The 26,552-nt window shown below is 40.1% G+C and overlaps 1 protein-coding gene across 3 annotated transcripts in view; it reads right to left on the reverse strand.

Annotated features, from left to right (window-relative positions):
* Positions 1–3,031, reverse strand: part of THRB (thyroid hormone receptor beta) — a 169,437-nt gene extending 166,406 nt beyond the window's left edge. For all 3 annotated transcript variants that reach the window (XM_071429363.1, XM_071429357.1, XM_071429359.1), the window contains exon 1: positions 2,579–3,031. The gene's annotated coding sequence lies outside the window, so the exon portion shown is untranslated. The remainder of the gene's footprint in view (positions 1–2,578) is intronic.
* Positions 3,032–26,552: the final 23,521 nt, after the last annotated feature.

Here is a 26,552-nt window from a genome sequence, read left to right on the forward strand (position 1 = left end):
TGAACCTCAGCCCTTATCACAGTTGCCCCTTCTAGTTGGTAATACTTTCCAGGAAATCACCTCACAATCTTTTGTCTTTCCTTCAGGTGTATATAAAATCTGTATTTTCTGTAAGTAGCTTTGGTTTTCCATGCCCCATAAGGGAGTTTCAGGTCTCCCTCCTTAGCTTTCTTGGCCTTGCTTCTGACATGCCCCTGCCATGGCAGATACATCATCTTATATCAGCTGTTTCCCTGCTTAGTCCTTTTTCTGGAAGTGGAGCCCGTAGTACATTTAAGAATGCCTCAGGTTTCTCTGGAGTATCTTCATGTGCCAAGAAGATAAAATGGTAAAGTCTCAGGGTCTGGAGTTCTAGCTTTATCTGCATTCCACATAGCAAAATGAGCTCACAATTCCATAGGACAGCAGTGTGGCATCCTTCCCTCCCATTTAAAAGTCTCCAGAAATGCCTGTAGCATTTCAGCTATCTACTTATGCTCTGGTTCCCACTCTGTTCCTAATCCTTTTCCACAATTTTTCTGCAAGCTACCTCTCTTTTTGTGTCTTACTCGAGTTGATCTCCAGATTGTGAAAATTTGTGTGATGAAAATTAATGTAATTTATCTCCTGCATTTCAGCTTCCTTCTGAGTAATACTACCCCATGTCCTTTTTGTTTGTTTCTCTTAAGCTAGTCAACTTACTCCAATATTACTTTCTAAAATGTTTATGTTACCTGGAGAGCTTCAATTTCTTTTTTATAGCATGTTTCCATCAGTATCAAAGACATTTATTTTAACTTTTTTTCCTGGCCTTTTTTTTCTCAAAACATTTTCACTGCTGCTTTTTCCATGAAAACAAAGTATTGTTGCATTAGCAGGTTCCCTTTCTTTCTTTCTGCTAGGCCTCATTTTTTTAAGAGATTTCCTTTTTAAATCTGAGACAATATGTCTTTCTTCATTTCCCTAATAAATCCTGATACCATTTCCCAAGCCTTTTTTCCTAACAATGCCTTCTCATTTATTCTGTTCAAGTTTTATCTCAACTGCTCAGTATAAATTTATATTAAATCTGTCTATTTTCAGTTTATGTTTATTGATTCAATGAGAAAGGCCAAGACCTTAAGCTTTTGTAGCCAAGCATGCTGTTGTGCTTTAAATTCTCAAGCACGCCTTACCCCTTTTGGCAACTTTGCCCGCATAGATTGACTCTGTGAACTTTTTTTAACGATACACAGTATCTCTCTGTTTTCCTTTGCCACTGGTTTAGTGCCTGAGTATCCTGAAGTATTTTGTTTCAGGTGTACTTTCTGGGGGAAAAGAAAAATCTTTAACGTGGGAAAGAACTGTGATTTGATTATCGGATATGTTCTGCAAGTGCTTGCTTTTTGTTGAGGCTCTTTCCGCTTTTCACCGCCTCCTGACTGCCCCAGGGCACAAGTGCTCCATGCTGCAGGACCCAGCAGAGCGAACTCCTGCGACGGCAGCGCTCTCTTCGCCGCGTGTTTTGCCATTGTTTTGGTGAGACAAAGCCCTATCCCTAATGGACGAAGATTGTGCTATGACAGACATGCAAGGCAGAGAGACAGGACATACACTCTCTTCTTCTCCTCAGCTCTGCCACCTGTTGCTGCAGGACTTAAGTTACTCCATATTCCTTTTTCCACATAATATTCTCTGCTAGTTTGTTTACATCACTCCCGCAGAAGCATCCCACAGAGCACCCTATGCAACTCTGGTTTTTTGCATGAGGGGCATTGACTTCACTCGGGTAGGAGGCCGGTAGCACCCATTAAAAAAACGATCCTTTGCAGTCACAAGTACGATTAGCAAACAGCCTTACTACATTCGCAGAGAGGTTCTTACAGCTTGTTTCAATTTGTCAGCTGGTCACAGAGTGCAGTCTGGAATGATAACACACGGCCGCTGCCATCTGTGACCCGAACTCCCCAGGGTTTCCCAGCCATCTCCCATGCTGCCATCCCAGCTGAGCTCAGCGCTCCCACACGCGACGCGCAGGGAAAGCGCCCGAATTCCCTACGGAGCAGCCCGGCCCCTCCTGCGAGGTCTGAGCAGTTCCCAGGGGTGGAATGAACTCTGCAGAAGCAGCAAACACGACGTAGCCCTTCCTGGAGCCTATTTTCCTCCCGTGTAGCCAGTAAATACGTCTGGCAAAACGCGGGGCCGAGGGACACTCAGCAGCTGAGTGAAGCTCTAGCCCGGTCCTCGCTGAGGCGGGGAGCCCGGGGCCGGCAGGGGAGCCCCGGCAGGTCTGGGAAGGGAGGGAGCGGCGTTCCCCGGGCGGCGGCACACCGGGTTCTCCCCGCCGGGGCGGCAGGCCGGGCCGGGCTGCGGGGGCGGCCGGCGGCGCCGCTCCCGCCCGGCGCCGCTCCATCCCCCGCCGTGCGCGGCCGCCCCGGCCCAGCGCCGGCAGCGGAGCGCGGCCCGGACCCCTGCCCGGCCCGCCTGCGGAACCCCCGCTCGGGCTTCCCGCCCCACACGCCGGCCCGGGGGAGCTCCCCCCGGCCCCGTCCCTTCGGCCGGCGGGGAGAGCGTGCGGGGCGGCCCTCGGGGGAGCGGGGAGGGACGCGGCGAGTCTCACCTGCCACAGGCGAGCGCCGAGCGGGAGGCGCCGGGGCGGCTGCGGCGCTTCCTGCGGCGGGAGGCGGGCGCTGTCCCCGGGTGACCCCGCGGGGGGGCGGCTGCGGGACGCGGGGCCGGGGGGGCCGGGCAGGCGGGCGGGCGGCTCTCCCTGCGGAGGGAGGCGGCCGGGAGAGGAGTGGAGCGGGGCGGGCAGCGCCGGGAACGAGCGGCGCGGCGGGCGGGGAGCGCTGCGGGGCTGCGCGCCGGGATGGCGCGGAGCGCCGGCCACAGCGCGGGGTCCCGGAGCTCCTCACGCCTCTCCTGAGCGCTTCTGCCGGCTCGGCCGGGGACGGGACCTGCAGCGTCCCTGTGGCTCGGCGATGGGAGGCCCCAGCGCCCCGCGCCGCGGCAGCTCTCCGCGGGAATGCGCCCTTTCTACACGGCCAGAACGGCCGGCGAACGAATTGTGTTAATTCCGGCGGGCTGGAGCGGTGCGGGCGGTGCCGTGGTTAGCAGCGGAGAGCCGCGGCGGCGCTCGGGGCTGCCGCCGCTCGGCGCCGAGCCGCGCTCCGCAGAGCCGCCCAGCAGGGCAGCAGCGGGTTGCGTAAGAGCGGCCGCTGCGCCCGGGCCCACTGGAGGTGGTTTTGCAAACATGTCGTGGACTTCTTTACAGATTGCAAAGAATTTTATTTCTTGTAGGTTTTTGTTTTATTTTATTTTTAAGTTTTTTTCCTTCTCACCACTGTTCACCAGTGGCCAGGTGTGGAGGCCGACCTACGGAGCCGCTAAAATAGACATCCATTTCTCTTACACGTTTTCAATGTCTCGCTTCTTTCTGGTTTTCACGTCTCTACAGACAATTTTACATGTGATAAAGTATAAAAGCAAATAAAAAGACACAAGGACGTAGTTTAGGTGTCACAGTGCTGCCTGCACTATAAATGTAGAAATAAGAAAAGCACCTACATGGCTCCTACTAATAATTTGACTAGACAGCCTCATAATATCACAACTGAGACAGGAGAGTGGTTCAAAGGCAGTAAAAGGATTAAAGCTCCATCCCATTTAGTATTTAAGCTTCTAGAACACAGTTACTCTATAATGTGATTTTGCTCTGAAAATGGGATAGCACGTGCTGATTGTGTATCAGTGCTTTCTGCATCATGTTTCTGCTCAGTTTATATGTAGAAGATGTTGCCAGTGAATTACAATCCTACAACGCCAGTTGGGATTTTCTTTTCAAGTAATAAAATAACTATTCAAGTTCAGCGTATTGAAATACATTAAAATATAACTTCTATACACAGTTCAGTATTTTCAAGTCTTCACTAAAGGAGAAGTGTACTTTTTTCTCAAAAAAAAAAAGTATAAGTCCTTATAATCCAGGTGAAATGTGCTATGTATTTAAACAAACATGAATTTGGTCCTGAGTCCTGGCAGCCCACTGCTACAGGGTCTACCTGTATCATGTTTGTGGATCTATCAAATTCAGAACCTGCCGTAATGATCAGCTGTCTAGAAAAGTTTGAATGATTCTAGAGACCTGAAGAAGGACCATTCTTACTCTAGAGAGAAAAAAAGAATGTACTTTAAAATATCTAGGGCTGATGAACTGAATTACCTTTATTCATTTTTATACAAACGTAGAGATTTTCAGCTAGCAAGGATACATAAGGCGTCCTGCAAGTCCAGCTGCTCTGTATAGAAGGGTGTCTATAGGCTAGGACTATAATAAGCCAACAAAAGATGACGTTCCATGCTTTGTTAAATGAGAGAAGGTGAGGGGAGTGATGACAATAAAATCAAAAAATCAATGACAAAGCAGCATGGTGAAGGAAACTAAGGATAAATTTCACTTTAACATAGTAGGTCAAGGGAAACAAGCTGGATGTTTAAAAGGGGTGCTGTAGACAGGAGCACAAGGAGGGACAGTGACCATCAGGAAAGAAAAATGTCTTCAAGACCTTCCCTGAGGTACATTTTAAGTTCCTGGGTTTTTTATGGAATCTCTAGAGTTCCATCCAGCAGCAAAAGAATGGATCTGAACTCTACAGGATTTTACTATTGATGGGGTTTTATATTTCTCTTTGCTGAAGGACCAGATAGGAACACGCAACTGGCTGGAGCTAGGAAGAACTGGGAAGCATGTTAGAGTAGACAAGGCCCAGTGTAATGAAAAATAGTGTCTGGAGAAGGGTCTACAATTTTGCTATTCATGCTTCCTACTAGACTGTCACACTATTTTCCATAATGATGATTTTTTAATTTAAAGTATACAAATAAAAATTACTAGAATTGTCTTTCTGTACTTGCTTACGAAAAAGGAATATCTTCTCCTGCAGATTTTGCCCTTAAAATTTTGAGTAGGGTGAATCTACTGGAAAAACCCCCAAGCAGAGAATGCAACCAGATGAAGCAGCTGCTTGATGCATGCGGGCATTGTTTATTTGAGCCATTGCAGTGCTTTTACCCTTCCATCCAGCACACAGGAGCACCTGCTTTGCTGCGTCGTACAAACTCAAAGGAGCTCACAAACACCCTCAGTTTTTATGGCTTGGATTTCATAGAAGCCCATGTGAAAGGCAGACACTCACTTTCTGAGATGGTGGTTGTTGCTCAGCTTGGAAGCAGCCACCCAGGGCTTCCTGCTGCTCTGGGAGCCCTTGCTGTGGAAGGGGAGCAAGGGGAGATTGGCCAGAGCTCTCCTTGGTGGGGAGCACCAGGAGCCTCCTGGCAGCAGCCAGGTGGGCTCCATACAGAGCACCTTTTATGATGTTCATGGTGGGGAGTCCTTCAGAGTGTTCAGCAGAAGGTGTCCTTTTAGCTCTCCCTTTTTCTTACACTTCTGATGTACTTTTACCCTGGCATTCTCCATGTTTGTTACCAACACATGTCACAGATACAGCTATCTTTTTGTTGTTGTTGCTGTTGTTAATATCTGATAATACATACTGTTAAATTTTGGAAAATTTATTAGAAAGCCACCTATTTTAAAAATTACTATTTTTCTAAATTTATGTTCTCTGAGTGTTTTATCAGACTTCTTAGATGACTGCCTATACTTCTGGTAGATTTCCAGCTTTCCCATCCATCTGTTCAGTTGAAAATAACATCAATTGAATATTCAACTTGTTCTTTAAGTTGTAGATTTTCAAGGACTGAATCTTCTTTAAGCAGATAAATGCAGCTGCTGCCTTGCCAATTTGTGACATGATTTCATTCTGGATATCCCCACTGGCTTGCATATTATTGCCAAGGTATTGAGACTGACTCATCTCTAGCACTCTTTTGCATTCTAAAGCAATGCTTGAATTTTATGTTTCTTGTTGGAATTATTTTTTGCATATTATTTTTGTTAACCCTATGTTTACTGTCATGCTCAGTAGCTTTTAAGCTCACTTTTCCAGATGGTTTTACATGTCTGAGTGGATACTGAAGGTCTAAGTCTCTAGTTGAACAAAATTTCAACGTATTGCTCTTGAGCCATTTAATATCTAGTAGTCTGTCTGCCTAAACCTTTCTGATAGTGAATCAGTAGCAACCCCAGAACATTTAATACTTTGCACTGTCATTTTTTGTTGATGTGCATTCATATAAAAAAACTCTGCCGTCTCTTTGTTCATTACAATCTTGTTCAATGTTAATCATCAAGCAGAATATTTTATCTCCTTTCACTTATGTTTTATCTGTGCACGATGCACCTGGATATAAAGCTGTGTTGATATTAATTTCTGTCCTTGATATAAAAGATTTCATCAAGATAAAACAAAATATATCAGAACAGAGAATATAAAATGCTTCTGTGAAATGTGTGTGGTTTATATTCGTATTTTTTTGCTATTTAGTTTTCCTCTGATGATTGTGTTTAGAATGTGTTGATACACACTCTGGAAAGTTAAAGTAACAAAAAATAATAGAAAAATTATGCATGACAGAAAAAATTATGCATGAACAAGGCCAAGTGCCCTTTTCTACACTGGCAAAAAAATTAAGCGAGTGTTGATATACAAAACTATGCACTCGAGCCTGCTAAGGTCATGTGCTGACCAGTCCCAGGTGAGATCACCACACAGTGTATGCTGGAGCTAGGAGTAAACTAGTTATCTCTAAGCCATCAGTGGTCCTGTGAGGGAAATATCTAATAAAGTTCACCTGGACCAAAGTTTCTGCCATGAGCTTTGCCTCAGCCAGCTCACCATATGAAAAGATTTATCCACAAAGAAGAAATAAAGGAGCGGCAAATTTCATGCAGGTCACTTAATGGACTTTTCTGGTATTGTTACTGAAAGAACATAGGCTTGAGAGTTGAAAAATTTTGGAAAGGGAAAAGCCCTCAGCTGTGCAGTGGCTCTCATCCAGTAAACGTGGGCTGCCTGGACAGCTCCTGTCCTCACACAGCTCTGCCTTTGCCATTGCTTCTGTCTTCAGCCTAATAAGCCTCCCTCTCACCCTTCCAGTTACCTCTTTCTCTTCATGAGATCACCAGTGAAATCTGCAAGAGGTGATATTAAGGGACTCACTAAACCCCTAAGTGATCTGGTTTTTTGCACCTGCAGGAAAGCACAGCTGTTCACGTGTCAAAATATGGACTTCAGATAGTAAGGAAATGTGGGTTTGTGATGTTTCCAGTAGGAACATATAAAGCAATTTCATTACTTCTTTCTGATCCAAAGCACATTGAAAATTTCCATTGCTATAGTTCTGTTAGGGGGCCTCATTGGTTTAAAATCAATATTAGTCATGTGGTGGTTGAAATGGCAATTTTATTTAAGAATTCTTCTGTAGTAATATGCTGTCATACATGTTCTGAGTGCCCACATGGCAGAAGTCCATATGGCATCCCCTTTTAAGCAAATTATATATAGGTATATTTCTTCTTATAAAACCCTGCAGGAACAGTAAGGAGGAAAGACTTTCAGCAGAAACTAATTCTAAGCTCCACTGTTTTCCTAGTGGGTAAGGAATCTGTTCCCCTTAAGAGAAGACATTGTTTGCTCATTCACACTGGGACCCAGTAGGGAACAGAGTCCTCTGGAATGGGAAGACAGAGGCAAAGCACAGCCACTTCTTGTGTTTGATTCTATTTTCTGCCCATGTTAAATGACCCATGAAATGAGTAAAGAATTGTTTAAATTGAGTAGTACACAGCAGGTTAGGTCAATAACAACTGATAGCTGGCAATCTGAATTGATGATGAACAAAATTGGTGCTGTCATTCATAACTTTTTTTTAAACCATTGCAGCCACAAAAGTACTTCCTAGAACAGATAATTCCTTTGCTACCTGATGATTAACACTTTAAAGATCCAGAGAGCATTAGTGTGTTTTTTTAAGAGCCCAGATGCCTCTTGTGTTGGCCAATGGAGAACTAATGGCAAATACAAGATTTTAGCACTAGCACTTCAAGATTATTAAAAAAAAAAAACAGAAACAAAGATCAACTACCTACTACTGAGGCTCCTGGAGATATACTTTTGACCAACCTAGTTATACATGAGTGTATTCTTTTGTCCTGCCTCTCTTCCTTACTGCACTGATTTGCTGTGAGCTTTTAAATTACCTTGCAAATTCCACAGGTTGAGAGCTATGACTGGGTTTGCATCACATTTCACCCAGACCTGGAAAATGGCATTTTTACAGAGTGGAAAAGAATTATATTTTTAAAAAAGTGAGAAATGTGACCTGTCAAATCTTTCAAACTATGATACAGAGTGGATGGCTGTCCTGCCCTCTGATTGCAGTCACAGTCCAGCAGCCCCTGTATTTTGAAAGATGTAAACAGACATCAAGGGACATGGTGGCACTATTATTCAATGGGAATGTGGTCTCTTTAGGTGGGACACCAAGGTGGTCTGTGTGCAAGAGAGGATTAAGAGAAGAAAAGGCCTTGTTATACCACACCATGTCTTTCTGGCTTTTCAGAATCTTCTGGTTCAGGTCACATCTCACAAAGTGACAAATCTTACCTTTTTTTCTTACTATTTTACAGGCTCCATGGACAATTAGTAAATGTTTCCATGGCAATCATCGACAGCTTCTCATGGATGAAGATAGATTTTAGCATTCATAGACAAAGACTCCATTCTTCCTTCCTGGTTTTAAAGTATTTTTAAGGCTAACCAAAGAGGATCATGTAGGAGTGTGCTCTGTTACAGTAACAATACCACTGTGAGGATATTTAGGGAGGTCCAAGTTAAAAGTAGTCTATTAATATCTTAAGCAGCCATGCTAAAACCACATTCAGATGAGATCAGAGTCTATGCAAATCACTGGGTTTTCTGCTGTAGAGAGGGAAATGTCTTATGTTCTTCTTTCCTCAATTGAAGCTGCAACCAGAATAAAGTCAAGGCTCCCCTGCCTTTGCAGAGCACCCATTTCTCACTGGCTCCTGATGTCTCCTGGAACCAAATAAAAATCTATGACAAAGTAACCTAATAAGGGGGCAAAAGTGCCCAAGCAAATTATCTTAGGGTCAGAGACACTGTGAAACTATAAATTTAATTAGCTCAGTTGTCCCAGAAAAAATCCTTGAACTTTTCATATTCTAGGATAGGAAGGCTGACACTGGTCCAACAAGAAAAGTCAACACTTCACAGGTAGAACTTTTTGTCTGTGCCAAAACCAGTGCTCTACCAGGATAGACATCTGGAATGTGGAAAAAACTCCACCTCTGCCCTCCAAAATAGGGTTAAATTTTGGAGCCTTTAAGAAGGCTAACAATGTGAACCCTGGTATGGTTATAGATGGACTCAATTAGTGTAAGAGTCAGACATTTCATTCATTTCATTTCATTTCAGACAGCATGCCGTGAGTGAGACACTGTGCAGATATACTTAGTTCTCACTTTTGAAGTGCACTTGAACAATCCACAGGATATGTCTTGGAAATGAAAGCCACAGAAACAAACAAACAAAGGAAAAACATGTCAGGTTACTTAACAAGTGTCAAAAACTAAAAGCCTGGTCATCCCTCTTCCACAGGAAAGTCACTCGGTAAGAGCATCCCTTTGTGAGGAGGAGAAAAGGACAAATTGCTGACACTCACTGCACAGTGAAATTCTGACTCCCTAACTATAATAAGCCATCCCAAACTCAGAATTTTGACTGAAATGTCAATCATATTCATAAATTATTTGACTATTTTTGTCTAAAAATATAAAGTTTCTTTATCAACTTACCTTTCTAACCAACTTATTAACTTAGCTTTTTTTCATTTCGTGTAAATAAGAAATAGCTTTTTGCAACTACTGTGTATTATAAATAGTCCTCCTTGACTGGCCTGCCAATATTCAGCATATAATCAGAAGGGAAACATAAATTATTTCTGAACTCGTGGTATGGCGTGTTTTCCAGACTGCCTGCATTTTTTACGATTCAGCAGGCTCTGCAAACATGCAGGAGAGTTATTTTGTCTCCCATGTCATGGGTGAGTTAAACCTTTATGTAAAATCAGTTCATACTGGTTCCACAGGCCCCAGTGTTTGCTGTTCAGGGAAGCTGAAGCACAGCAGTTTGCTGTATCTTACCAGCAGTGGAGTGGTAGAGACTGGTGCTCTAAAAGCACAAATTTTGCTTATTCTTATAAGTAACTTAAACACAGATGAATCATGGCATGCTTTTTTAAAATAGCTTTTTTTTTTCTCTGTGATAGAATGACTTTTTTATTAAGGTTGCAAAACTGGTGAAACCACTTCTTCTTATAGGAACTGCTACAGTGCACAGACTGCTGTGTAATCACAAGCACCCACCTGAAGCTTTCCAATAAAAAAACCGAAGAGTCTTAAATTTGGTTGCACGGGCTGTTTGGCTTCTTAGACCAGTTTGTTTCCTTACTCAGAGCTGAGTATTAGAACTAAGTCTTTAAATACATGTATATATATTTATACTCTTTTGAAAAAGCACGTGAAACTCTCTAAAATATACTAAATATATACCCGTACACATCTATATATATGTTTTTCATGAAAAGTGAATGTGTTCCATCTTCTTCCCAGAGCAGTTTACATGGTTTACAGGTGGACCTCTGTATTGAGAGGGACTTAATGTTCTAGAAATAGAAATTAATGGAAGTTGTAGGAAATTCTGGGGAGCAGAATATTAGCCCTCTACCAGCAGGTTAAAGCAAAGCTGTGTATCTACTGTTCAGTATCCTCCCATGTGTGTACTGGAGGGTTTGCCTTGAAGGATAAGTCTTCAAACCTGCATCACTCCCTGCCCAGTGTACAGTAGGAGGTACCTCTAGTTCTCTTGAGTTCCCAAATGGCACCACAGTGAAGGGCAGTGGCATGAGACTCAGCACCAAGGGACTGCAGTGATATTACTAGGACTGCCTGTGTCCTTCCACAGGCTTTTCATTCACTCTGTTTCTTGTTTTCCCTGAGAAAGAAAGGGAAACCATGTAAAAACAACATAGAAAACCCAATAAATACTGCCAATTTAATAAATTTATGTGCATTTTCAGTTTGGTGCCAGAATCTAATATGCAGATAAATCAGTGAATTAAAAGAGCAACCAAATGCACCACATTATTTGCACAACAAAGACAGTTGAAAAAATTTGAATTTTTGGAAGTTAACCCTACTTATAAATACTACATAATGGTGAGGAACCAAGGTAAAGTCAGCTCTGGCATCTATTACCTTCCTAGACAATAAACAAACAAAGCCTTGTAAACAATCTTATAAACACTTTAAAACAAAATACACAGAAACAGTCCTAGAACATCTGAACAGGGTGGAAACAAAAGAATTACATAATAATTTCAACACATAATTCTCAAATTAGATCTGCATGACATGCTACTGTGGCTTTTTCACAGTAATAAACAAAGGTTAATACTGACAACAAATACTTTTCTTCCATACTCAAATTAGTACTACAATAAACTGTTGCTGCATTTCCAAGTCATTAAGATTATTACTGAGAAGATTGCTACAGAAAAAGAGAAAAAGACCAAAGGAATAATATTATATCTCTATGCTATGCCCTTTTGGAGGCAGCTTTTATAATTGTGACTAAGGATATGAACAATTTACATTCAATTCCCTCAACTGATGTTTATTCTAAATAAATAATTCTTTGGTGTCTGTGTGTGTTTTCTTCTCAAGTGTGGGCTAAACAGAGGCGTAGTGAAAAAAATAGCTCCCACATTGACTGCAACAGGCTTGAATTTCACCCGAGTGATCTTAACCCAAGTGTGCATCTCTCTGTCTGTAAAAGTGCTGCTGAAATTCCAGTTCCTTCATTTAATATTACAAGCAGAAATGCAGATAGCGGGTTAAATTCCAACCCCACTGAAGTTAGCAGCAAGCCTCCTGCTAGCTTCACTTACATGTACAAAACACAAACATATGGCTGAAGTAGGAAAAGAGGAAAATAGGGAGGAACAGAGGAAATGCTGTCACTGACTGAAAGCAGAGTGGGTGGACAGCACCCAACCTTGTCCACACAGGTTTCCATTGTAATTTTCTGATGGACTGGAAGAGCTATTCCTTCTTCCACCAAAAGCAATGGTTTGTGTCTAACAGAGCTAGCAATTACTAGCTGCCAACAGGTCAAGAGAATGAGGACTTGGAACAGCTGAAGGATGCTCTGGCATGTACTGAAGGCTGTGAGAGACCATAAGAAGGTGAGGTGGAGAAAACCAGTGAGGTTCCTGCCTGGAATGAGACAAACTCAGAATGACAAAGCTCAGCTGATTTCCATGTTGCTGTATCCACCCACTGCAGCAATGGCATTATCCCTAAACCTGCCCACAGCTTTGACAGTTATGAGAGGAGCAGCCTCTTCTTCTTCTGCAGGCTTGTGAGACACACAAATATGCTGTAAGAAGTCCAGTTAGAGAAATTAGTGGATAGATTTTTAATATTGCTGGTTTTAGATTATATAAGAGCTAGGGTTTCTTGGGACTCTGCTATTTTAAACGAATGGTAGATTGCTTCTTTCTCTTGCATGCATAAAGCTGTGTCATGACGGAAAAATAAACACACGGTTGAGAGATTTCTTGAACGGTATGGTGGTTAATTTTTCAACAGTTCTTTTAATGGCTTTGAGAGCATAATACAGCAGAATCCACAAAGAGTCAGCTCTCACTGTCAGTTCTTCGTCACACTGTTGAAGAAAATCCTATCTATCTTCCAATGTTTTGATTTTTAGCTATGTTATTTCCCCATCTCTCTCTGGTCAGCTTTTGATGAACTGCAAATTCTGAATCTGTTTTTTGAAACCATCTACAAAAGTGTGGCTTTTTTAACCATGTTTGCATAACTCTCCATCTGACTAACCTGCTAAACTCCTTGTCCCAAAAGACATACAGAAATGACCCATTTTCAGTGGTGTGCCAGCTGTACACTTAAGGACTGCATAAATTTGCCTGACAAACTACAAACAATCCCTGAACTGCCTCTTGATAACCTCTGGATTTTTTTACTGTGTTGAAGTTTTTTTTCCCTTTCTCTCCCAGAGCAATGGAAAGGGAAAAAAAAAGTAATTGAAGTAGATTGGAAGGCTTGATGTCTTAGGATTTAAAATCCAAAACCAGCTCAGTTACATGTGGCGAATCATTTTTGGTTTATGATGGGCTATGGATAACAATAAAGTTTTCATACTGTTCCCAGTGGCCAACTATTCATATCCCAGACCCACCAGTGTATCTGAATTACTAGCATGCTTTTTGGCAACCAGGGAAGAAAGACTGCAGGCTGAAAGGGTGCCAAGATGGATGTATAATTTGGGCCAGTTCTCCAGGAAAAGTCTGCTCCAACCTCGCTGAGTGGACCAGACATTGAGCAGTGCAATTTGAGGAGCTGCAAGGGGGTGAGAGGGAGACTGCCTGTGCCTTAGGCAGAGCTCCCCATTGCTTTCAAAGGCAGGGCAGCTTCCTATAGGATCCTGCAAAATTTGGCCATTGTTGCTGCAGCCTCCATGTGTGTTCATGTTATTTGTTTGCCTGGAGGCTTGGCAGTTTGTTTTGACTCCTGCTAGCTCTGCACAGACCAGAGGAAGTGAAATGGTTTCTGTTATTTGTCTTGTACAGTGTCAGAATCCATTGTATGTGTGCAAAGCTACTGAAGACAATCTGATTGCCAAGTGTTTCTGGTGGTGGAACTGGCCTGCTCGTTGCAACACACTGGAAAAACAAGAGAAAGAATCCAAAATGACATTCAGCTTCTTAGCAAGTTGATAGAGCCAAGTATTGGCAAGTTAATACATTAGGACTGAAAAGGGAGATAGCTTTCCTTTCCACTTGTAAATTTGATATGTTTTGTCTGGAACAAATTAGAACAATATAAAAATATAACTTGGTTGTATCATTTTTCTAGCATCACTTTTTGGAAAATAGATTTGTAATTTAAGGTGCTTTGTAGTGTCTGGGAGCACCAGGAGCTTGCCAGTTCACCATAGTTCACCATCGGGTTGCTTCACCACAACCAAAAGCTGAGGAATACAAAGTCTTGTTGATCGGGTTACCTTTTGAAGCTTTAGTTATTAATCTCATTATGCAGACTTGTGAGAACATGGTGGGAGAAGATTTAGATAGGGAAGAAGCTTTTATCTGTGTAGTAAATACAAATAAGAAGATAACATTAAGCCTCTCAGTGGGTCCTGCTGGATGCTGCACCACCCCTCAATAACAGCGCAGGCTATGGTTGTTCTTGTGAATAGAAGCTTTGTGTTCAAAGAAAAACTGTATTTAAAACCAACTAGTCAGACCCAAACAAATTATTTTACTAAACAGAGTTGTTTTGTCCTTTGTATTCTGAGACAAATGTGATCCACAGTGACTGGTTTTCATAAAACTGTTTCTCAATGAAAATAAAATGTGTAATTCCAAAAATGTTATGATTTCATCATCTTCCCTGCTAGAGTGCTCTTCCTGACACTGGTTACTTCAGTCTGCCAGCAGATCAGTGAGCTGGACAAACTACTGGACAATGACCCAAAGGAGAAATTTAACTGAGTTAATAAAGACAGTGACTGAGAAGTTCTGGCAATAATTTATCTGGCAAGAATAAATTAATGGAAATACAAACTACACCATCAAGGTCTCCTGACACTAGTTTTCCAATGAGAAGATATCAGAATGATATCAGAGAGAAGACAAACAAAAAGTAAATTAAAACTTCAAAACTTTAAATTTCTTTGAAACCAGTATTTCCTACAGAGATTAAGTCTCTCGGGTTTAATGAACTTAACAGTGGAGAAAGATGGCCATTCTTTTTAATGAATTTTAAAACATAGCAGACTCAGGAACAGACCATGTAAGGCTACTTATGACAATAGGAAACATTAGAGGACATTTTGTAGCAGAAAGAAATTTACTGGTCGGAGTCAAGCTCAAAAAAAACCCCACAAAATCCAAATTAGTTTCTGTTCCATAATGGGAATACGAGTAAGAAATTAAATCCTACAATTTATTGCATGTTCTTCTTCAAAGCTGTTGCACATCCAGTACTTGGAAAAAATACTTCAGTTGCCTGTTAAATGTCTTAGGAGGGTTTTTCATTGTTTTACTTCTTCATTTGTAGGGGGTTTTGAGGTTTCTTTCTTTTGCTTTAAAAGCTTTGAAAATTTTGGGGCTGGACTGGAACTTTCCCTACTGGAGCAAACTGATGGCTGCTCACAATGGCCATAACCTGTACTGATTTCAGTAGGCTGATAGCCAAGACAACCACTAAATTCCGTTCCTGTGTGTATCAGACAGCATGGGGAAGGGAGGCATGAAAGATTCCCTGGTATCTTGATGTCATCTCCTTAGCAGATTAACTGGCATGGTGCCATTGCTTCAGGAGTGTGGGCAGCTCCGTGCTTATCCTTGGAACACAGACCTGTCTGGTCTGCACAGAGACAGTGCAGGGCACACAGCTGCCAGCAGGGATGTGCATAAGAGCGTTGGCTCCAGAGAGATGGCTCTGAAATAATGTACCACTTAAACTTAGCAAAAGTAGCAGATGAGGGGCTTCTGTCCCTTGCCTCAATAATTTAGGGCAGGTTTGGCCAGCATATTCTGTCTGACATGTACTGTAAGAAATGAGAGCTGTCACAGGCTTGAATTGCAATGTGGCTGTAGAATTGGACACTAGGTACCACCAAAGGGCTGAACATTTCCAGAGCTCCCCAATTATTTGCTGGAGAAGGCGTCAAAATTGGGTTAGAGTCAGGCTGTGTCCCTCACTTCCATCTGAGGCTTTGCTGTACAAGGGATCCTTGCAATGGGCTTTCTCTCCTAAAAAGTAGTACAAATAGGATTTGCCTCTGTCTTTTTCAGAGCAAGTACTAAATTTGCAAATTAAGATAAATACAATGGTAATTGCTGACAATCCTTTTAATTTGGTTACACTGTTTATATTTGCTCAGTCATATATTTGTTTATGTTTTACACATCAGAGAAGATGAAAAGAAAACCCATGAATAAACCAACAATCAAAAGAACTGCAAGAAAGTATTTCAATACATGCTTTTTCTCCTTTGTGAATTTTACAAAATGGACCTGTCCTAAGCTTAGGCATCTGAAGTGCTTTGAAATTGCTTTTTGCATTATTTTATCCTTCCTGCTTCTGAAGCAAGAAATTTTTGTGACACTCTGCAGTCAGTCTATGCCTAGGGACACAGCGAATGACTTGGAAACTATCCAAAACAGAACCTCGTTCCACAAGAGACGGGTCACTATTAATTATAAATTTCATTTCTCATACAATGACTTGGCAAGGGCTATGATAGCTATGATCTGTGTCATGCTACATTTGTGTTATTCCTACATCTTGTAACAGGACAGGTTGCAGAAATCATGTGCTGAAATTCATTAAACAGCGAGCTTTTATTCTGATATTTTTCTGCATTTACAGCTATGAGTGCTTAAATCCTAAGACCATTTGATTCCCCAGAAGCATGATTCATTTGACAGGGCTAATAACCAAAAAGTGTACGATTTCACCAGACCTTGTAATTTTGTTTGTGGGACTTGGCAGGAAAGCTTCATGCTCTGAATTTGGAGTGTATTGGTTATTCCACTTTAATAATTAAATCCTAATATGACAGAGGAGAAATAAAAAAGTTTTAAGGAAAAAACACAAGTCAAGGCATTAACTAAGGAAGACTATGGCAGATTTTTCAGGGGGTTAATAGCCTTCTTTATACTGCCCCACACAAAAATCCATCTTTAAATACATGTATATATATTTATACTCCTTTGAAAAAGCATGTGAAACTCTCTAAAACATACTAAATATATACTGAACTGGATTGTTGATAAATATGAACTGGGCTGTTCACAGTGGGACCAGCCTCCACAGCTTCCCCATGCCATCTCAGAGGCAGCAGCTTGGGCCTCTCCACACCCTTCCTACTGCCCTGAGGGATAATCCCAGGACACTAAGGTATGAGGAGCTGAGGAAAAATGCTTACTGCTTTTCTCTAATAGAAAAAAAAATCAGGGCTTTGTTTGATTGTGGCTTATCTTGACACCCATATTCATGGGAGCTTTGCCTAAATGAAGTTTAAATATTGGCAAGTACTTCAGTCTTACAGAAGGATAGGAAAACATACTTTGCTAGGGAAAAAAAGTAAAACAAACTTTCCTCAGTATCATCATGAGCTCATCTCTGTCCGAGGGGAATTAAAAGTTATTCTGTTGATTTAAACAGAAGCAGGGTCAGGTCCTTTTTATCAGGGACTGATTCACAGCCTAGGGAAAAAAAAAAAACAACTAGAGAAACTCATGAATATTTTAAGATTTCTGCTGAAATGTGTACCTATGAGTAAAATGAGATGTTTCAGTGTAGAAGGAACTCATTACCTAAATTAAAAAGAGATGGATCATTTATAAATGCAAGAGTAAATATAAGGCAATCAAATTATTACATAAGAAAATCCTGCAAGGAATACTTGAGCACCAAAGAACATATTTCATACAACGTGACTTGGCAGCAGCATGAGAATTTAAAGAAGCTGGGGAAATGAGAGAGATGCATTTCTCACACAACACTGTGCCTGAAACCCAGAGTTCAGGTTCTTCAGTCACTCAAGTCAGAGGTGGGACTCAGGAGCACAGTAGCACTTTTCCATTTGGTGAACCTCCATTCTTTTTCCACAGAAACCTGGGCCCTGAGGCCAGGAGCCATGTGGCTGCACAATGACAGCTTTTCTGAAAACTGGTCATGGATGTATCCACTTGACCCCAGGAGACTGAAAACTTTCAACCAGTACATAGCCGAAGAGGATCCTAAAATTCTTTTTTATTCACTGACTACTGTGAATCATCCTCCACAGATGCCTGATTAATCTCTTCTCATAATGGAAAAAGTAAAATGATACTCCAGAAAAACAGACAAATTCAGACTTGATTTCCACTTTTGGACTCATATGGACCTGATCTTAAGGGTCCTCTTTAACCTCAGTGATTCTATAATTCTATGATTCTGTCCTAAGGGATTTCCCCAATAACATAGTCTTAGATTGCTTTCTAAAAACTAGCATCAAACCACCATCAGCATGAAATTTGTGAGATTTCCTATTCAGATGTTCCTATGGAGGCAAGTGCAAAGTTTCTTTCTTGTGAGAAAATACCAGTTTGGTTCAGGGATTTTAAATACACAGACACATGGGTTAGTAGATGGTTCAATCACACAGACAGCAACCTAACTTCAGTATTTACAAACTCTTCTTGCAAAGCTGAAAAAGACGATATTTAAAATACTTCCCACATAAATAGTCGAGGAAGATATTATTTCTTTTTGATTATAGGTAATATCTAGTCGCCATAGGAATTGGTGGAAATTACTCCACAGAACTACACTTGCAGGTACATGTTTAAAGGTGAGGATGAACAGTAACTGCTGAGAAAATTTGAGAGCTGGCAGTGATTCAGTGCTCCACAAAGTCTGGCTTTGTGCTCAGCAAAGGGAATTCTCTCTGCATTACTTCTTCACATGTGATGTGGTGGAAGGAGCTGCAATTTCTGAGTCTGCTTCAAACTCCTTCCAGCACAACTCTTCCAAACATATGAAACTACCTAAATGATTTTATGAAACAAAGCCTCTTTTATTCCAGCTGTCCAAAGCATTTACTACAACCAACTGAAATGATGAAATTCTAAATTATAATGAGAAACCCTGAGAAAAGACTAAGCTAGGTGTAATAGTATTAGAAAGTTCTTCTCAGGAATTGGCACAAAGTGTATAAATTTGACAGTCTGGAATGGGAACTGTTAGAATCCAGTAAGCTTCGTGTAGGACAATGTCATTGTGGATTGTTTAAGTCAACTTCAAAAGCAGTTAAAGCCTTAATGATTCTGAAAATGACATTTTTGGTTCTGAAGGTTTAATCCTATTACATGCCACATAATGAACCCATAGATATTGTTTCTGGCTTCCACCTTCATAAGTTTTAATTTAAAAAAGGGAAATAGCCATAAATGAGCTTGAAATTATACACTGTTTAAACACATGAAATTTCACTAGAAGAGTGGTAAGGAAAGCAATCTTTCTATATCCCTTACCAATCCTTCAGAAATACCATGCACTTATTCAATCATGGGCTATCACATAACACAGTCTGGAACTGTAACTAGTGGGTAGCAAATCTTACTACATCTTCCCTGGGCCACATTTGCAAATGATAAATTCAAGACTGAATTCAGCAAATCTTACTGATGAAAGTAATTCTTATTTTTGCATGCCTTCTCACTGATTTCACACCCTTATTTATAGAAATCTTTCAATTGCTTCAATTAGTAGTGCTAACTGGGAGAGTAAGAGTTTCCAGTAACAATTTTAAAATTATTTGGGGTGATTTTTCAGGAACAGATGTCATAAATTCTACTGACTAAATTAGCAGTAATAGATAGTTTAAAGGGTATGTGTAAAATGATTTTTTGTTGGCACCAGAATTATTTCTTATTGTTCTTTTGGGGGGGGGGGAGGGGGAAAGGAGGGAGAAACTGGGAAAAGAGGGACTTCTCCATGTCCCTTCTCTGAAGAGCTTGAAATTTATGTGTAGGAGGAAAAACAACTGAACCCAGAACGTATGTCTACAATAAATAAATAAGACTATGTATAGTTACCACAGACAAGATAGACAAAGAAACAATGGGACTGTTTCAATCAAGACAGGAAAACCAATGTGGATGCCAGAAGTGGGATTAACTCACCTAACTTCAGCTGTATAAAAGTAAAGCATTTGGTCTTAGACACCTGGGCTGTTGCCATAGTCCATGGAGAGTGACAGATCCATGAAATGGGCCATTCATCCAACATATTTTAGGATGTGATGAATCACTTTCTGCATGTGGTTGTGTCCATTGACTGCAGAAGGCACCTAGGTAACTGGTCTATATTTAGTGCTTAAATGCCTTTTAGATGACTAAATTAGGTAAGAGAACCCAGCCCAGCTGCCTTGCAAAGGTCAGGGTATACATCAGGGCGGAGGTGAGTTTTGAGGAAGGATTTACGGACATTAAATTCTCTTAGATCATCAGCACAAGAAACAAGTCATGAAATGGGCATGTTCTATCTTGGGTCAATAGATCAGAGATTAAATATATCAAGTATGTATTCCCACACTCCCTGCTTCCCCTTCCAGTCCTGCCATTTCAAACATATATTTAGGTTCTTTAAAGTGTTTTGCTTAGCCTTTCTGCTGTGTACAAGGGAACAGAAACTGGGCTTTATACTGAGACAGTGAAACCAGTGAGAGGGTGCTGCCAAATTATCAGAGCAGAGAGCTGCAAAATGTTTATTTTCTCTTTAGGCACAGTTTTATTGAAGACAATGCACAACAACAGTAGGAAGATAGTGTCCAAAAATATTTCAAGTGGAAGTGAAAATCAGATAGTGGGAAAACAGTAAAAAGCAGAAAATACCAGAACTGTGCTAGACAAACATTATCTCTGACAGGCAACAACTCTCTGAAATGGCTATTGATTTCACAGTCTCCACACAGCTAACAAAATAATCACTGGATGTTTGTGAAATTTTTGATCAAAAATAATTCTTGTCTGAGGTCTGCAAGCCCTTGCAGTCAAAAGTTTTATGAAGAAAAGTCTAGATAAACACAGGAAAGGTATGTTTAATCTGTTTTATATTTACAGGAAAAGAAAATAATACCGTACCTTATATGTTGTTTTGTCAGCTGACATCTATTTGTATTTTCATTATTTTGTTTTGTTTTTCTGTTGCCTGTGCAGTTAAGAGATCTCTAGAAAAGGTAATCTAAAGGTAGCTAAAAGGAAATAATTATTAATAACTACTGCTATAATTTTATTATATAAAATACATTTTAATAATAAAATAATATTTTGTGAAAATGTTATGTAAATAGTTCTCCCATAGTTCTCCCACTAGTTTACAGCAAATGAAATCCATAATGCTATGATAATAAGCAGGGAGCCAGTCTTAGAGACTGTGGACTCAGCAAGAGAGGAGATAAATCAAAGCAAAGAGGACTGCCAAACTTGTACATGACATTGAAATGAGCCTGGATACCCTTTGGGTCTTAAATCTATTTTTGTGTTTGCAGAAGCGTCTTGATATTAGAATAGTTCCAATAAATCTCTCTTTCTACGTCAGCCCATTAATATTGCTAAACGATAATAAACCTTATGTCAATCCATAAAATGTGACAGACACAGGCCTCATCATTTTTTCCACTTTGGCTTTTCCCGTAGTGCTAATAAAAACAGCTATCACCCAAGCACTAAAGCCCTGATCTCCAGTAACAAACTTTAGGCAAAAGTGGATGAGGAAAAAGCTTTGGTAGTCTGTACTTTCTTGATCTTGTGTCACATTCAATTCAGTTTCTAGATATGGCTTCAAATTAGACATAACAACTGAATATAATCTTCATAGCATTTATTTAGTCTCTGAAATTGCATGGACTAGTATTACAGTCAAGTTTGCCTAAGTTACTTGTAGAGTACTTTGTCATGAAATCCTCTGGTAGTTTCAGAACAGTGCTGGCACAGCTTAGAAAAAATTACTATAATGGCCCTTGAAAACCAGCCCATTTTCTTGAAGTTTCATTCCAGTCCATGTGTTGTGGCATGAATGGGGAATCTGAACGCCTTCTCCATACCAGCAGTGTTGCAAAATTAAAGAAGAGCTCAGACTTTAGAGAAAGGATGTCTTGCTCTGTTATGTATACTGTCACCCATGAAACAATGGGAACAAGGCAAAATCTATCCTTTATACCCACAAATTCATCGGTCCTGGGAAAAATAATCTTGTTGTTCTTGTTCAGATTAAAAATACTTGGAAAGAACAACTTTTATGAGCAGCACTTTGATTTTAACTCACCCTGTAGTAGCCTTGGACAGAGCCACCTCAAGGAATGGGCTGGAAAACACCCTGCCCCAAGCCCAGTTCTGCTGAATGCTGTGATTTGTAATGATCTGTCCTGTAGACTGAAGAGTTCAGTTTAGATACTCGTGGTAGTTTTAGACAAAATAGATCAGCTATCAGATATAGTCTGATATATATATATTTGAGGCAGAGCTAGTCAGCAGAGGCTGATTTCATGTAGCATCAGCAGCCTTCTCCATGCCTTGATTTGCTCTTCAGCTGGCAGATAAAGACTGCAATGGCTTTAAAAAATGCTCAGTTTGGACTCATGTTTGATAGTACTTGGTTTTGACTGTGCTGTGTATTGCTATGTAAATAGATGAGAAAAAGTGAAGAGAAATAAAACTGCATGCGAAGTTTTTAGCATTATCCACATCTTGTAACTACATAAAACCAATGGGAAATAAAGTGATACAGGTACATTATCATTTCTTTCCCCTAATGGTGACAGTATATTTCCTCAAGATTATCTTTCTGCATGATGCAGAGATGTGAGATGGAAGCCATGCAACACATTTCCTTTTCCTTACCTGAGTTCATCCTCAGAGCTGAGCAGTAGAATTTCTTGGTGCTACCCAGAAGTATGTCCACTAAGGCAGCAATTCTCATCCATGTCCCAGATCTCTCAGTTCCAGTTAGCATTTCAGCAAGATTGCTAACCTCCTCTTTCATCCCTTTCCTTTCATCCCAGACCTTTGGTATAAAGTCTCTACAGATGTCTACCACCAAAGCACAGACAGCTGATGGACCAGTGCCAGATGGGGTAGCCATAGTCTTCCTGGCTGGAACAAAAGCTGTTCCTTTTTGTGTTTCACTCAGTTTTAGGTTCCTTGGTGACCCTGAAGAAAGGGGCTGAAACTCAGTAGGGCCTCACAAACTCCTCCTGTGTTACAAGGAAGAGTAGAATGAGTCTAACTGATTGGGACCCCAGGTTCAGGTAAGCCCAGGGAGATTTTCTTTATGCCTACCCAGCCTCAACAGGACGTGGGTTCTGTACCACAGAGATTATCTCCAAAGCAAACCTTGGTACCCAGTGTGCTGGTGGCATCACCAAATGTCAAAGAAACTTCACAGCCATGACAGCAGCCAAAGCAGTAGTGCCAAACCCGGGGTTCTGTTCACACCATAGAGTTTGCATTAGGATAAAAAAAAAAAGAATAATAAAATACCTTCCTCTTTAGGAGGTTCAGGGCTTGCTAACTCATGCACAAGTAATTACAAAGCCATACTTTATTGAGATTCGTGAGAAGAAATGGAATACAAGTCATAACATATGCCAAACATACTAGTTTCTGCCTACATACAGATAATGAATAAAGTATAGTTACCTTTATTCAATTCCTTTTTAGCTGCCTCCTAGAGATTTCCTACAATATTTTCTATACACCAAATCAGATTTGTCATAAACAGGAATACGGGACTGAGTCATCTAGTCCAGTTCTGTGTTATCGTAGGCAACTACACTTGGCAGGGCAGTCAGTCTTCATTGTTCAATGTAGTTTGAAGTTTTTGCCTCTTTTCCTCCTAGGAAAAACACCCTTCGTAGATATATATACATATGATAGCAAAGTTTTGATTTCCCTGCATAAGCAAAGTTCTATTTTCTGTGTGTGGGCTTGTTGCCACAATATCTGATTGCTCTGGAATACTGTGGGTTAGGTACAAGTGTTCAGAGAAAACATGAGGAAAAACCATATGTACTCATTAGTGAAAAAGATCATACTGACAGATTGGTCTCCATATGTGGAACTTCTGTATTGTAACCTTGCTATTTACATGACACATGAAAAATGTGTCACTTTCTAATGAAAATTTCACTTTATATAATATCTCACTAGTCATAAGACACGAAGAAGTTTATTTCATTTATATCTATTTCATAGGAAGGGACCTGCTATAAATTTAATGTTTTAGCTTTAGTGTATTTATCGATATAATTGCAAAACATGGATATTGCAATACAGGGGGAACCAACAGAAATTAAATAGGTGAGAATAATTAGCCTATAATTGATGTCATGAAGCTCAGACAATTCTCCATACTTCAAAAGTTTACCTCCAGTAGTTTTCTAATCCACTGTATGTGAGAAAAGGAAAGTATTTATTAGTCAAAGAAGTCAATTAAATCTTGCAATGCAAATGCCAGAATTTACTTATACTTAATTAAACTTTCCTGAGTATTAAATTAATAATTTGCAAAATATCAGCAATATTGAAATATTAGTCAAATAATTCCATCCATTTTCTTCCTTGAAATTTGAATATTTTTAGATGCTAAATATTTATGAAGAAAAGTGTAATTTAGAATAAAATAAGAAGATAGAGAAGAAGAGATTGCCATCCAGTAAGCAGATTACTCTTTCTTTAGCTCCATTTTTTTTTCAGTTTCATTTAGGTACTCAGTTGTCCAGCAAAAAAAAAAAAAAAAAAACCAGTTAAATGGAAATCTCTTAAAATAGGCATTTTCTTAAATTCTCAGAATAGAATCATATTCCTGTAATCTTTCCTTAGGCAGAACCTTAACCAGCTCGAACACAATCTGTTCCAAAACTCATGTAATCAGTGGAAACATTTCCACTTACTTCAGTGAATTTTGGAAAAGGGAATATCACAAAAAGTAGTAGGCTGCTATTTCATGTTTTCAGACAGTAAGTACATGACATTTTGAAACTATGTCTGAACTATTTTAAACTCCAGCAGAGACTAATGCACAGGATATTCAGAGACCTAAACTTTTTTTTTGAGAAAAAACTGAGACAGACTTAAAAATCAAGATTTTTCTTTTTCAAGTACTTTTTTATGAGAAAAGTGAAGTTTCATTACTTTGCAGAACTGCCATGTAGAACTGCTTATCTTCTGGTTGTGATTTTCCTTCGTGGGGAACTCAAATATACCATAGGGACTTGGAGAAATACATCTGTTTTCACACTGAAACTATTGACAATGATAAATTATTAAGTATTTTTTGGGAAAACCACAGAATATAATGGACATATTTCAGTATTTTTCCATAATGACAAAATCAGAAATTTAACTGGCTTGTATATTTGATTATCAGTTCAAGTCTTTTAAAGTCTAGACCTAGCTTTCTTTTAAATGGACAGCAATTTTGCAAGGTTTGTGCATTTTTAGTTCTCTTTTCTTTGCATATAATGTCCTCAGTTAATAAAAATTATATTAAAAACAACTGCACTGAAAGGTGATTTCATGTAACTTTCATTAGGGATCTCAGATAAATATCTAGAGAGTATTAAGGATAATTTTGCCACATTACTTCATCCAACACAGTGTGCATCCAATGCAAGATTTTTTTTCTGATCGAATGCATATATCTGTGGTAATAAATCATTTTCTGATATTAATGAATAAGATTTTATGGTGCCATTAATTATATAGTTCAGCGGGAGGCACTTTTGCATGCATTCTAGAGAGACCTGTGGCAACAGTGAGTAACTCTATTAATCATATGCAGATATTGTTTGTAAGGAGCATGCTAGCAATTCTGAATTCTATAAGTAATGCTTCAAAAGAACCTGACTTGTAGTTTTACTGGCAGCCTCTAACATCTTTAAAAATTAACATTCCCTGAAAATACCAAGAGTTCACTGCATGAAACAAAGCCAAGGGAACTCTGTTTGGGCATTACTGCATCCCATTTATCACATCTGTCAATGTACCTTAACTGGTATTCACTGATTTAGAAATAAGGTGGGTTCTTAGTAAAAAATTGTCATTGAGCACAGTGATGGGAACTACAGCAGCAGAAAGCAGAAGTGATATCATAGTTCACTTCCAGAAGTCACAAAACACTTCATCAAATTGGAAGACTCAGGTCTTGGTTTTTTGTCTGTTTGTTTTTAAATTTTACTTCTGAGCTGTTAATACTTTAGGCCACGAAGACTCCCTCTCTTTCTTAGTGGATGCTATTGACATCTTATCATTTGCTAACAACAAATTCCCAACTAAACATATTCAAAAGGCTTCTGACCTTATTAGTTATGAAATAACATTTAAGTTCTTTATACAGCATCATGACAATTTATTGGGGTTTTATTTGAATATGGATATTGATTTCTCTGATCGAGAAAAAAATAGGTTGGGGTATCACATGGAATTTTGTGTGTTTTGGCCAAAGAACTGCACTTATTTTAATAGAACAGCACTGAAACCACACCCAGGCTTTTTGCACAGAAATCAGAAGGAAAAAAAAAACCAAACCGAAAAACCCCCCAGAAATAAAATAATTATTGTAGAAATAATTCTTGCAGATTAATTCTTTTCTATGCATATCAAAGAAAGGCAAAGAATTAAGTGTGAGAGAGTCCAGTCAGAGTTTCGACTCCAGCTGCTATTTGAAGGAGGAAATGGACACTTGGCTGAGTGGTGACCAAAAGAGTGGTTCTGCCCAGAGGGGTCACCATTGCTCATCACTGCCACTCATATTGCTCCATAACAGGGGTAGCCTGGGTGATATTACCCTGGGAAAGCAGGCAGGCAGGGAGGGTAAGAGTATTTCACACAAGCTGGCTGCTTTTGCATGTCTTTTATCTTGCCCATGATCAGCTCTCAAGTGTCTGACATGTATGTGTGGGTTTTTTAACATCCTCTTTTGTAGCTAGTACTAATTCTGTCTTAGTAATGTTTTGTTTGGCTCTAATTCT

This window comes from Agelaius tricolor, unplaced genomic scaffold, assembly GCF_023055355.1.
Source record: "Agelaius tricolor isolate 1412-34295 unplaced genomic scaffold, bAgeTri1.0.p SCAF_6, whole genome shotgun sequence".
NCBI classification, from domain to species: domain Eukaryota; kingdom Metazoa; phylum Chordata; class Aves; order Passeriformes; family Icteridae; genus Agelaius; species Agelaius tricolor.